General features: G+C 37.1%; 1 long non-coding RNA gene across 3 annotated transcripts; it reads left to right on the plus strand.

Annotated features, from left to right (window-relative positions):
* The first annotated feature begins 2,048 nt into the window (after positions 1–2,048).
* LOC122295476 lies at positions 2,049–8,109 on the plus strand. 3 transcript variants are annotated; one of them, XR_006238091.1, is made up of 4 exons: positions 2,049–2,419; positions 2,600–2,681; positions 7,172–7,613; positions 7,753–8,109. It is a non-coding gene; the product is annotated as an uncharacterized LOC122295476 (long non-coding RNA). The 3 variants fall into 3 exon arrangements; XR_006238090.1 differs by having other exon boundaries at positions 2,050–2,419; positions 2,828–8,109; XR_006238089.1 differs by having other exon boundaries at positions 2,051–2,419; positions 7,172–8,109.
* The last annotated feature ends 4,443 nt before the right edge of the window (positions 8,110–12,552 follow it).

Consider the following 12,552-nt stretch of genomic DNA (forward strand, 5'->3'; position numbering starts at 1 on the left):
AACACACTCAACAGATACACAACATTAATCAGCAAACAGAGGAACATGCAAACTCAGTTTCACAGAGACAAAAAAAAAACACTACTTTTGTAATGCAACACACTCTAGAAGGGGGAAAGATAAATGCAATGGCAAGAGAGATACCTATATGTTTTTTTTCCCTAGAGCAAAAATTGATTGTAATAGGGTTGCCTAAATTTTTAATTTTGCATCGAAATGGAGGAAGGAAATTGAAATTTGTAAGGGAAGAAATAAACGTAGGGCTAGCTTAACTAAGACGGACAATATTCACATAGGGGTTAAAAATTGTGGGCTTTGAAGTTATGTGAAATGGGTGAACCAAGAATGGCAAGGAGAAGGCCAATGTGGGGAAATGGGATTTGGAAAATGGGGCTAGAAGCTCACGATAGACGAGTTGACACCATGAGAGGTCACTGGGAAAGGTAGATGTTGCAAGGATTTGAAGATGGAGTCTGATGGGTTGTTGGGTCGAAGGGTAGCCGTGTGCAAATTATGTGGAGGAGAGGTGTTCGACCGTAGCTTCCGCTGGAGGAAAATGGGGTGGAGGAATAAACTTGGGGTGGTGATAAAAAATAAAGATGAAATTGACAGAATTAGGTGGAGTAAGCAGGTAATCGGAACTGGATAATTGTGTGGTGTTGGATAAAGAAAGAACATAGAGAAGCGGAGAAGGAAAGAAATCGGGGGGAAAAAATAAAACATTGAGAATTTTGGTGCCCCAGACCTAATATCAACGATTATTTGGGCGTTGCAACATGTTTTTACTTGTACCAACGATTAAAATTGCTACAAATGCTATATTTTTTTGCTGCAAATTGCAAATTCAGAAGATACTTTCTAGGTAATATTAACTCAACGACAATTTTAAAATTGTTGTAAAAGGTGACCTATTGTACCGATTTTTGTTTACAACAATATAAAAATCATTGCAATAAGTGATTTTTCTTGTAACATGTATATATAAATATTGGAGGGGGATTGGGCAAGTACGGTGCTCCAGAACTTTGACAAGCGTCGACCCAGATTTCCAAATAGCTAGGTACGAATAAGCTTGGGGCCCCCATGAATTTTAAACTTCTATAGAATTATAAAGGGATCATGATTCGATCGCGAGTACAAGGGGAGCTCTCTAGGAAGTGATGAATCACTAGCATTATTGGTCCAACTTGTACGCAGACTGACTGCAAACTAACCTTAATTTGGCTTTAAGATAATATTGGGAGACTTTGACGCCAGAATGTGTACGTACGTGCATGGTTCAATATACTGTTTGGACTTTGGAGGGATCATGAGTACGTACCGCGTGTGAGGAAAAGATGGCCTAGCGGTGGAAAATGGAAGATTATACATATATGGTACTGTTGGTGGGAGAGGAAAAGCAAAGTCCGGTCATGGCTTGGGAAAATAGAGAATATTAGAGATTCATTGGCGTGCAATGAGAAAGAAATGGAGCTCGATTAGAGTCTCCATGCATGCATGGCATGTAAGGAAATGCGCGCAAGGGAAAGATGGGTTAAGGGTACGGGATATATGAAAAGTGTAACAGTCATAAAGAAATTTCATAAAAATAAATTTACAAACTGACATAATTTTATATGATATGTTAGATTTACTTTATATATAATAAAAATAATTTTATAATCTAACATATCATATCAAACCATTTAATTGTTCGGTTTATTTTTATAAAATATATCTGTGACTAAAACATTTATGTGGATATATATATATATACATATATATATATATATATATATATATATATAGTAGAAGATGATGGTGAGGGAATGTAAAGAGTTAAGTGAGTAAAATTGGGAATAAGGTGGTAAAATTGATTATTGTACGAGGATTTTTGATAAATTTTTTACAATTTGATGTATCATATTAAATAATATATAGATGATAAAAAAGATTTAGAGGCTAAAAAAATAGGTAAAATAGTTTATCAGAAAATCAGATATAATTAAAAAATTAAACTAAATTCCAAAGAAGTATCAATTTACATGTTACCGGCCCCATGTTAAAACCCTTACGACGATGCAAAACCCCTTCGCAAGTTCAGCAGCACGGACTCCCTCGAGTAACGGTTACCTAGTAACGTCGGTTGAGCGTTTCGGTAACGCTCTTGATAAACAAAACTCCCCGTACGCTTCTCTACTCGAGCCTCGCTCCCAATGCCAATCCATTGGATCATAAAGCAGGCGGTGGTGGTGGCTTGGCCTTCGGTCGACAGCCGTATCGGCTTGGGAACTACGAACCGGCATGGAGCAACTCCGATACAAATCCTGCGCCTGTCCGCACAGCCTCGTCTTCGTCGGCCAACGCTTCCTAGCCTCTTCTCAGCTCAGCGAACCTTACCTCCTCCTTTGGCTACGGTCTCTACCGGTCCGGGTACAAGGTAGCCTTATTCTATACTCCCAACTACATCCTCTTTAGTCCTAATTATGTATGCTGCCAGTATGTTCGACAATAGGCCACTATGAATTATGGAATTAGATGCCTCTTTCATTTATCTTAATATATTTTGTGATTTTGTGTCTGGTTGTACAACCTCAAGCTGAAGTTTACAACTTTACAGCTTTCCAGCGGAAACGAGTAAGGCTCTCTCTGCTAACTGTGAAGGCACATACATTCTTGGTGGCGATATATAGATGTGGGAGGTGATTCTCATTTCCCATTCTTTTTTTTTTTTTTGTTTTAATTCGAGTTGTGCCATTTGACCCAGATATTTTAAAAATTACTAGCATTAGGATGGTTGAGGCTCAAATTTTTCTTTCCAGTTTATCTAATTTATATTATGATTTAGATTGCAAGTGGTAGGCAGCTTAGAAAATGGCATGCTCGCTACAGATCTGTTACTTGCTTGGTATTTTCTGATGATGATTCGCTGCTAATTTATGGTTTAGAAGAAGGATCGGTTAGAGTTTTATCTCTTCACATTCACTTCTCGTTCTTTTCTTGTTCTCTTCTAGTTCCTATTATATTGGTTGAGTTTTTTTATTGCGTAGAAGCTTGTTTAATGCTTCAGTATATTCAATGATAGTAGACAGCAAGAAGCTAATAATCTATACGAGCAAAATTTTTCGGAGCACAGCAATGCCATTATAGTATCAGCTTATGAGGATCAAACCTGTAAGGTTTGACGTTCTCATCATAAATTATAGTTTATAATTTCCATTTCTTTTGAATTATGAGTGATGCGGTTTATAGCTTAGGAAATTAAAATAGAAAGGAACATTTCATGTGAGTTTCAGCCTCACCAATGTTACGAATCAAGCATTTAGTAATAGTGGGTCATAGTTTTTGCGAGCTATTTATTTACAGAAGTAGGGCTATTTTGGTGATTTTTGAGATTTCTTGTTGCTACACAAGTAAATTCCTGAATGACTCTCACCTGCTTTTTTATTTGACGGGGAAGGGGGCTTCAACGTGCTCTCACCCTGAGAAATTGGATTCAGAGCACATTCATCATTCACCTACTGATTGTCAATATCATTCACTTTTCCACCTCTTAGGTGGCATTGACATAAACCTGGGTTGCATTCATCAGATTACTCATATCCATTGGGGGCTGTACCAATGCATCCGATTGGATTGTATCCCTGTGAAATTGTACTTACAAAAGAGTCAAAGTATTGTGAAAATATGAAGTAAATTAGTTTCTAAGAAAAATTATGCACAATTTTCGTGATAGCATAGCATCACCATTTTTTGAAAAGCATTTGAATGTGTCTTACGTGATGGTTTCTCATATGGAAAAGGTCCTACAAAATGTAGGTCCTCCCTAGTTTCTGATAAAAGTTTTCTTTTATTTATTAATTGGTTAGGCAAAACATGTCATGAACCTAACCTAACCTAACCAAGGACAAGCCCTGGAATATAACTCACGACAATCATTACTGCATAATTACTCTTTTCCCAACTATATGGTTGCACACTACTTAGAAAGGACTGTTGTGTCAAATATTTGGAATACCTACATGTTTCATATCAATTATGCATTTTAACAACTTAAAGAAAGATTTTTGCAGGACAAGAAGAAGGGACCTTTTATGCTCTGTCCAGGTTCAGTTCAGGCAACTATGAAGACTGCTGTGTTTCTATGCTAATTTAATCTTGTGTGTCTTTGATTTATGAATCCCCTGAACAATATGGTTTTCTAGGTGGCCAAGATTGAGGCCGTGCTGGCATGCATGGTAGTTGTGAAAAAATCAATGCCAGCTCATATAACACCCATGCCCAACATCAAGCCTAAGCTAATCGCAGGTTTTATAAAAATTTTCTTTTTGGGTTAATATGTATGAAAAGTTCATGGTATTTAACGAGTAAGTTTGGAGTAGGTTGCAGGCCCAAAATTTATTTTGACAGAATATGTATTCTTATTGGACTTGATAATTAGGTTAAAATCATTTGATATTTTTTTGAATCAGGTGGAATCTTTTTATTTAGTTATGGGCCTGAAAAATTTATGGGACGAGGTTGGTTATTCTAGAATTGAGTCGAGGCCCATTAATATTTATTAAATACTTGACTCAGAAAATTACGGACAATCCAAAGAGATTTTTGGACTGTTTTAACCGGCCCAATTTATTAATTCTATACAATATCCAAGACGTGGGCCCAAGTACTTTGAAATGGGCCCAAAAAGCCGAAGCCCATGATTACCAAGGATCGCTCTCCATGCCATGCACAGCTCCATGCCATGCACGTCTCCTCTTTCACTAGGGTTTTCAGCAACCAATATATATACACATTACGCACTTTACGCACAGACCCTCTTCACGCCTAAATCATCTTTCCCAAGCTAGGGTTGCCGCAGAAGCCCATCCTTCTTTCTCAACCCCACATTCACCACCCCAATTGTGCCCAACAACCCTCACCCAACACCAAACGATAACCACTGTACATAGCCCCAGCCGATGCACGGAAGCCCTTGCAGGCACCAAAATCCCTAAAGTCCACATCCAGGAAACAACTGTAGCCACGTTAACCACCTATAGCCCCCTTTTCCTCAGCCCCTGTTGCATGGAGCAGCAACCACTCAAGGAGGGCAAGCCGCTGCACCGTGAGAGGAACCCACTGCCACCGTCCGTCCTCCACAGTATAACCTCCACACTGTCAGTCCTCCTTCCACATAAAACCGATGCCACAGCTTGGCCATGAGCCATCCAGTTGCACCACCAGCTTGCCTGCTGTTGCATCACCATGGGATAACCTCACTGCCAAAGCCCTACCATGCGCCACCATCCCCCTCTCACAAAAAGCCGCAGCAAAAGCACCACGTGAGACACTGAGCACAAACAACCACTGCTCCTGCAAGATGAAAGCTGCCAGGGCCACTGACTCAAGCCTCTGCCTTACACCGCTGTAGACTCACGCCACCCTAGCACCACCCAACACCAACCCGCAAGCCTCCACTCACGACCTACATCCCAACACTCCTCATCTGTTCTAACCACCCGAAACAGGGCACCTTATTCTCTCCTCCTTCCATGGTTTCGTGTTTTACCAACGCCCCACTTAGCCATAGTGACCATCCCTCCCACGCTCAGCCTCTTCAAACTGAAAGCCACACCCAGTTCAGTCGCTTCCTTGCACCATGACAGCACCAGCAACTCCTCTCTGCTCCTTTTGCCATCAAATATCTCTCCCTCACGTTATTCTCTCTCCCTCCTAATTCTCTCTAGCCAACGCCTAGTGCCCATGCAGTCTTTAACCACCGTGAGCCACCATCACACCCACACCCCCAGTCACTGATCATCATCACCGGAAGCACACGACCAAAGCTCCACTGCCCTCGGTAAGGCTGCTACCCTCCCTTTTATAATGTAAACTTATACGTGAAACAACCAGTAATGTGTTTTGGGAAAGATTTACAAAAATACCCCTTCCCAAGTTAGATGGTACAGTTTGGGTGGAGAATATTTTAGAGTTTAATTGATTAGTGGGAGAAGATAAGTGGATATCAATTAAGTGGGGAGTGACGATATTTTAAGGTTCCGAGGATATTTAGACATTAAGGAATATAGATTTTTTTTATCTCAAGTTTTAATCAAGAAGTATGTGTTCAATTGAAAATTTATGCAAGTTGCGTGACTATTTTATAGGTGATGAATGATGTATACTCGGCACCATTTTGGTGACAGAGTAATTTATGTTTTGCTTGGCTATCCGCAGATGCACAATCCTACCACGGGGGTTAAACGTGGACTCTGTTATGATATGATGCTTTGATATGATGATGATGATGATGTTTAGTTAATGTTTGCTAAAGGATACTTTTGAATAAAAATATTTTTGAATTTTCGCTCTGATATTTTTGAGAACATGTTATGATTTTGCATTCTGAAACTAAAAATGTTTTGTTCTGCATTTTGAACTCTGTAAATGCTCATATTTACATATTAGTATATGTTCTTTGCTTGTTGAGTTGTTGATAACTCACCCCTTATCTCTACAATATTTTCCAAATAAGTATGATGGTTAAGCTGGAAATCAAAAGTAGGAAGTATTAGCAAGATTTGATGATCGTAGAGGAATAAGTGCCAAAGGGTACAAGTAATTGTTAGAGAGTCCTATTTATTAGATATATTATTTTCTATTATTTTGGGTATTTTGAGACATGGATGTTTTTGAGTCTTTGTGGAGATTTTAATTTGTTGTGTTTAGGTATTTTTTAGGAACATATATATTTGTGTAAACAAATAAATTTGTATTTTATGGAGTCTTTGGAGTATATATAAGTGTGTTATGAGATATGATTTTAGGTAACAAGAGCTAACTCCCTGGACCTCCAGGATTAGGGCATTACAGCTCATGCTTCTATAAGTGTTTTTCGTAGTTGTACCTATCAAAAAAAAAAAAAAAAAAGTGTTTTTCATAGTTGTGGTGGAACTGGTACTTTTCATTGCCAGATTATGTGATAATGTTTAATAGAATTCTTTAGAAGTTTTGAGCCATATTACAATGGCCAAGAAAAAGTAAACTGGGAAGGGTTTGGTGCAGTGAGGAATGGATAGTTTGGCAAATTTCTATATGGCGGTGAAGTTCAGTTCTCAATAATTTTTCTAGTCGTGGTAGATTAATTTCATTCTTGTGACTCATCTTGTTATGTGCGACCAATTTTTATGTTTCATCACTTTTTATGCAGTGCTCTTCTGCCATCTCCTTATTAAAGAAGCATTACATAGGATCACATAGAGTGTCAATGGAATTGTTTGGATGGAAGTAGGGATGGCACGATATGCATTGCTGCAGCTAATGCTGAAAGCACCACTAAGGACAGTATGGGTTGCATATCATAAAATCACTAACGAATCATAGGCAGGTTGGTCTCTTTTATTTTCTCAGATTGCAAGAAGGTGCATATTTTGTAATAAGAGCTGTCCCTGGTTTTGATCATGGTGCTTTCTTTGCTAAGTTCTCCAAATGCATGTTTGTTGCATTTTTCATGATAATTTTGTGCTGGTAGTAGGGAAGGCAAGATATACAATGCTGCACTTAATGTTGAAAGCACCTCTAAGGACATTATGGGTTGCATATCATAAAATCACTACCGAATCGACTCTTTTGTTATCTCACGCTGCGAGAAGGTACATATTTTTTAGTAAGTCTGGTTTTCATCATGGGGCTTTCTTTCCTATTCATCAAATATATGTTTTTTTTTTTTTTTTTTCATGATAATTTATGTGATGTAACCTTATTTCCGCCTGCACTGGGAAAATACTCAAGTCCAAGGGATGAAGATATAGACCTTAAGAGTATCATTGGTTTCCACTCTAGTTGCAGAAATCAGTTGATGCTTCATACTTAAGTTCTCACATGGTCGATAATCAAATCAAAGAACTTTGGGTTTTCTAGTGTATGTTTTTGATCCACATCATTTTCATTTGTGTTTCTGTGTAGGTTGTACAAGGATCATTTCTTTTGTATGGTTGTACTTGTATATTTCACCATTTTACTTATTGAAAAAAATTCGTTAACTCTGCCTGAGACTTGGCTGTTCCCTTTTCCCTAACAGGTGCAAGTTTAGAGATACCATTAGTATATGGTACTTCTGATAATAAGGATATATTTTTTTGTTACTTCTTTTCTCATTGCCGAAAGTTTTTCTTAATTATATCATTATAGGTGATTGTTCTTCAATTTGACTCTCTCTCTCTCTGTTCTGTTCTGTTGAATATGAACTTTATTTTGTTTTTAAAGCCATACTAAAGTCATCACAAAATCCTTCATAAATGAAGTTTTGATTGATGAATAATTATTTACTATTAGAGTAATTACATTAAAGTTGAAGTGTGTCTGATAGAAGGAACTACTGTGATGAGGGAGTCTCGCCCTTTCAAATGGTTTCAATGCGTGCAAATTCTATGATGTTTCTAGTATTGATAAGTTTCCTTTTCTCTAAAAGATGTTATACCGTTTTGATTTGCATTTTGAAGGGTGTAGAAAAGGTGCTGCAAATGTCCCATCACTTTATACCTTTATTCTAATTTTATTTTAAATTTGCAATTATGTGAGAGGTTTTGAATGAGAGTTTTAACATTTGCACATATGCTCATGCTGCTGTAGGCCCTGGTGTATTCGAAAGGAATTATTGCTCTTTAAATATGAAAACTATTCGGTACAGAATGCATGATTCTTACTATTCAGCAACATTTATATTGTGTCCTTCGAAAGACAACATTGATTGTACCAAAAGCATGGAACTGGTTTTTGTATGATTGTGGAGCCTCCCATCGTTGGTACATTGGCCATAGCCCTCGGTATAGATAATGGCCTATTGCATCCGTTAAAGCAAAATGATTAAAGAGACTTCTCATTTTTGCGTTGGTTGAATTCACACTTACCCCATGTCTGGGTCAGGGTTGAAACAACTCACCCGCTTCGTTAACTTGGGACCAAGTTTGAGATTTATTAAGGATCTTTTTTTTAAGCAAGCTATGGATTCCCTCCTAATTTGATTTGGAAAAATGTTAGTTTTTCATTTTAAATTTTGTTATTGTCAGTCACACCAATGGATGAAACATGTTTATAAGTGGTTTTATATGCCGATCACTTATAGACAGTCACTTCAATGAGCCACACTAGTAAGTGTGACTGAGAATAATAAAAGTATGGTAGCTAGCATTACTCTTAGATTTAACTTTGTTATTATTAGAATGATGCAGTAACCTTCTCTCCTACCCAGAATGCCGCATCGAGCTAGGCTATGAGCTTTGTTCCTGAATCTCTGGTATTTAGATTTTATTACCAAGATGGAATCTTTTTTTTTTTTAATCTCTCGCTCTCTCTTAATTGTCTGTCTTTGTTATGCGGTATCGTAGAGGAGAAAGGTACTTTGCTAGTTTGTACACGTGAATTCTGCTTCAGCATCCTCAATAATTCAGACTGACTTTAAGGAAGTAGTCCAAAGCCCAACACTTGCTTCTTTTATTACAAAAGCCAGTCCAGCAGATAACCGAGCCTTCCATGACGAAAACAGCACCAGTGTAGCAAAAATTACCACATTAGAGTCTCTGCCCAACCAAATTCCACCTCCTATATTCCTTTCCTTTCCATTCAAGACCTGCATTTTTATATTATATCTAAAATTGGATGCACCAAACAACTGGCTAGATGCCTTTCATTGTCCGACCTGCACCCAAGAAAACGACCCAGGCTGAGAGATGATGAAGATCATGTTGAGAGAGAAAGAAGGAGATCAGAGATGGGACCATTTCTGTTTGTGGAAAACTATTATTCAAATGACTCTTTTTTCTTTTCTATTCTTTGGTGGGTTTTTTTTTTTCCCATATCATCTCTCTTCTATAGGACTGCTGTAGTTCCCGATGAGTTATTATACTGTGCTTGCAGAGAAAGTGGGAGAAGAATGAATTATTATACTGTGCTTGCAGTATTATATTTTATCTACACAAGTATTTTAAATGTGATGTGGGGAAGGGAGGAGATAAGGTGGTGCGATAATGCTAAAGTAAATTAAAGGAGAGGCACCCCCACCCCAACAGCAAGATCTCCCTCTCCTGGCTTCTTTTTTATCCAATCCAACCTCATTCTCAGAGAACATGTTCCTGTATTCATCACTTGTTGACAAATAAAATAACTATTTTATTGTGTGTACTTTTCTTCCTCATTGATCTGTACAGTGCCTTGCAATCAGGGTGCTGGAGTGGGGTTTTCTTGTTTTGAAGCGGTTTTACACAGGAGGGAGAGAGAGTGGAGGAAACAGTACCAAATAACACGTTTTTTCCCTCTTTCGTAAGGGTTGTTTGGATATTGCGATGAGAGGAGATAGTTTTAGATAAAAATTAAAAGTTGAATAAAATATTGTTAGAATATTATTTTTTAATATTATTATTATTTTGAAATTTAAAAAAGTTGAATTGTTTATTATATCTTGTGTGAGAATTTAAAAAAGTTGTAATGATGAGATGGTTTCTCAATACAAACGGCCCTTTACTCTCACTCCTCAATTCTCCAAACAATTTGAGGAAATTTTGTCAAATTGGCATTCAGTGCCAATTAATATGCATCTTATTTAGTTAGAAGTAGTAAAAACCCGTCTTCATAATGATTCAATTCTAAATATCGTTTATGCATTATTTGGTCGTTCTACTACGTATCTTGTTGAATACATGTAGGTATATTTATAGCATTTGTTAAGTTGATATACGTAACCTTGAATTAAATCCATTGAATACTGTGTGTCTGTGTATTTTTCATATACTGCTTAATTCAACTGCATCATATAAATTTACATTGGTCTTAAAATGAAAAAAGGATATATGAATTGTTGAGATGAGATGATCAGAGGTTTTAAATAAAAATTAAAAGATGAATAAAATATTGTTAGAATATTATTATTAGTTTGAGAGTTGAAAAAGTTGAATTATATATTATATTTTGTGTGAGAATTTGAAAATGTTATAACAGTGAGATAAAACTATTTCTATATCCAAACTAAAAAGCATTGTCGATTGGTACATTAATATCAATGTAAGCATTCCTTTTGAAATGGAGCATAGCATCTCACTAGCTAGCATTGATCAATCTATTCAGCTAGAGCTCCCTTCTAAAAATAGACTCGGTCTTTTCGTTTTCTTGAAGTCGACCCTTGACCAGCGTTCCCCCCAAATAGATCACCCTAGCTTTATAGCTTCGACATCCTATCATCATAGGGTGGTCCAGTACTCTTGATGTTTTGATCAGGGTCCACGTTTAATATTCAGACCCCACCCCTTGGCGATATTGGAGGTTGAGGCGGCCATATGAACAAAAATAATCTTTGTTGGCTTTCAATCTTCAGGAATATTAGAAGTTCTAGAAATTTACTTAAATACTTAGAAATGATACATGAGTTCGGCAAGTGGAATAAAACATGAAATTCTTATCTATTTTCATTATTATAATTTTTTTAATTTTAATATAAAAAATTCTCATCTTACCATCTAAACTTACTCGAAAAGTCGCGATGAAAAACAAACTTGTTACCTGGCCTTAAAACCTCAAGTATAAAATCAACTCACACCATGCGCGTTAATAGCTGTCATATTAACTATCTCTAAAGAGAAAATGAAGTGATTAACTTAGTTCATTGATTTCTTTGGAGCATTCTTTCAGTGATTAATGTTTTTAACCCTTATGTGATCGATAGATGAGGTCTTCTACACAGATCTACTTTAGTTTACCCTGATTCCCAGCATCTGGGTAAGTTCGTGGCTATTCCAGCAGTACATGAAGCAGGTTGCATCAGAACCTGATCCATCTCGAGAGGCGTTCCATTTCAACGGGAGGACGAGCCCTATAAAGGCTTTTTCTGCATGCTGCTGCTGCTACTACTGCATATTAGGATATATAATGGGAACAAGTTGAACAAGCTGCTACGTACGCCACCTGTACATTTCAGGTGGATCCAACGGTACCGGATCCCCACCGCCAACCGGGAAAAGTAGCAATCTCTCATTTAAAGGAGTCTGGTGAGATTTCTGACATCTGTCATGTGAGTGTGGGGCTTTTGGTTCCTAAAAGATGGTGACCATTTTTAGGCAAAGTACATAGACTACTCCAACAGTTCCCCATTGGCTTTCCACTCAAATGTATTCTATATGCCATTTACCCAAATTTCACAGCAAAATGATTCACATTGCACCCATCAAAACCAGTATTTATGCTAGTCCTGCCACAGTTGGTACATCTGATATACCCTTTCCATCTGGCCGGCCGCAAAATCTCTGAATGTGACAAAAAATTTCATACCTACCAAAATAAAAAAAGGGTTGCGGGTTTTAATGGAGTGTGTATAATGCTATGTTAAAGTTCAATTACCATTCCCAAATCAGAACTTTCGAGTAAAGGGCTGCATGTTTGGTTATATAAAACTAAACTACCTCATCTCATATAATTATTATAAATTTTACAAATTTTTACATAAAATATAATAAATAATTTAACTTTTTCAAATTTTAAAACAAAAATAATATTAAAAAATTATATTATAACAATATTTTATTCAAATTTTAACAAAACATCTCA

Source organism: Carya illinoinensis, chromosome 15 (assembly GCF_018687715.1).
Source record: "Carya illinoinensis cultivar Pawnee chromosome 15, C.illinoinensisPawnee_v1, whole genome shotgun sequence".
Taxonomy (NCBI): Eukaryota; Viridiplantae; Streptophyta; class Magnoliopsida; order Fagales; family Juglandaceae; genus Carya; species Carya illinoinensis.